Source organism: Nicotiana sylvestris, chromosome 5 (assembly GCF_000393655.2).
Source record: "Nicotiana sylvestris chromosome 5, ASM39365v2, whole genome shotgun sequence".
In the NCBI taxonomy this organism is placed as follows: Eukaryota; Viridiplantae; Streptophyta; class Magnoliopsida; order Solanales; family Solanaceae; genus Nicotiana; species Nicotiana sylvestris.
In genome coordinates, this window is record NC_091061.1 from 2,311,080 (window position 1) to 2,313,551 (window position 2,472).

Sequence of the window (2,472 nt, forward strand, 5' to 3'; positions counted from 1 at the left end):
TTATTAGAAAGTCAAGTGACAACCTATTAAAAATACACATGACAACTTAATTTATTAAAAATTCAAGTTGTAATAGCCAGATTTTTCGGCCATTACACAATCAATCATCCCACATTTATGGCCTCTATTTTGTAAAATTTCCATTACTTAATATTAAATAAATTTAAGTTGTAATAGCTAGATTTTTCGGCCATTACACAATCAATCATCCCAAATTTATTGCCTCTGTTTTGTAAAGTTTTTATTATTTATCTATCTCTATCTCTCTCTCTATATATATATATATTAAAGTAAGAAAGTTTGCCTTCTCATTTAGCCAAATGGCAAGTTATTAGAAAGCTAAGTGGCAACCTATTAAAAATACACATGACAACTTAATTTATTAAAAACTCAAGTTGTAATAGCCCGATTTTTCCGCCATTACACAATCAATCATCCCACATTTATGGCCTCTGTTTTGTAAAATTTCCATTATTTAATATTAAATAAATTCAAGTTGTAATAGCTAGATTTTTCGGTCATTACACAATCAATCATCCCAAATTTATTGCCTCTGTTTTGTAAAGTTTGTATTATTTATCTATATATATATATTAAAGCAAGAAAGTTACTATATATATATATTAAAGCAAGAAAGTTACTATATATAATTGACATTGTGGTTAAACCAAGTGGCAAGTTAATAAATATCAATAGTATATGGTAACTTTATTCTATATTTGACTATCTATATCTATATATATATTAAATCAAGAAAGTTTGTTTTCTCATTTAGCCAAGTGGCAAGTTATTAGAAAGCTAAGTGGCAACCTATTAAAAATACACATGGCAACTTAATTTATTAAAAACTCAAGTTGTAATAGATTGATTTTTCGGCCATTACACAATCAATCATCCCACATTTAAGGCCTCTATTTTGTAATAGCTTGTTTTGTAAATAAATTTCCATTATTTAATATTAAATAAATTCAAGTTGTAATAGCTAGATTTTTCGGCCATTACACAATCAATCATCTCAAATTTATGGCCTCTGTTTTGTAAAGTTTTTATTATTTATCTCTCTCTCTCTCTCTTTCTATATATATATATATCTCTCTCTCTCTATATATATATATATATATATATAAGCAAGAAAGTTACCATATATAATTGACATTATGGTTAAACCAAGTGGCAAGTTAACAAATATCAATAGTATATGGTAACTTTATTCTATATTTGACTATTTTAGTTAAATACAAATATAATATATATATATATATATATATATATATATATATATATATATATATACGGAATTTGAATTAAAAGATAATTTTTAATTTATAGATAAAGTTCTAAATTTGAAATAAAATTTAAAATAAAATTTATAATTTTTTTATCATGTTATCATACTTAATTTGGTTAATAATCATATCTATATATATATTAAAGCAAGAAAGTTTGTCTTCTCATTTAGCCAAATGGCAAGTTATTAGAAGGCCAAGTGGCAACCTTTTAAAAATACACATGGCAACTTAATTTATTAAAAACTCAAGTTGTAATAGATTGATTTTTCGGCCATTACACAATCAATCATCCCACATTTATGGCCTTTGTTTTGTAAAATTTCCATTTAATATTAAATAAATTCAAGTTGTAATAGCTAGATTTTTCGGCCATTACACAATCAACCATCCCAAATTTATTGCCTCTGTTTTGTAAAGTTTTTATTATTATATATATATATATATATATATATATATATATATATATATATATATATATTAAAGCAAGAAAGTTACCATATATAATTGACATTATGGTTAAACCAAGTGGCAAACTAATAAATATCAATAGTATATGATAACTTTATTCTATATTTGACTATTTTAGTTAAATACAAATATATATATATATATATATATATATATATATATATATATATACGGAATTTGAATTAAAAGATAATTTTAAATTTATAGATAAAATTCTAAAATTTGAATTTAAATTAAAAAAAATTATAATTTTTTTATCATGTTATCATACTTAATTTGGTTAACGATCATATGCAATCATATTAGAAACTTTTATTATTTTTTTGAATTATTTAAATACTACTTCGCCTCTAGCAAAAAAAAAATTACTCCATATAACTATAAAACTCTTTCACATTTAAAATCCTATAGGTATATTTGAAACACTGTAACTAGATTTGAATAAAACGAAATTCTTTTAAAATAAATGTAATATATAGGGTACACGTCTATGTTTATCTAAATAACAAAAAAGAGTTTACAAATTCAAATAAAAATTTACTTACATATATAATAAAGTAAACATACTTGTTGGAGAAAGAAGCATCACAAAATCAGTCAATATTAAAAAAAAAAGTTTTTTCTTTTTTCTTCTTGAAGAATATTTGTTTGAAGAGTCAATTTGCATAAATGTACATCAAACAAATAACAAAACTTGGCTATACAATTGCTATCA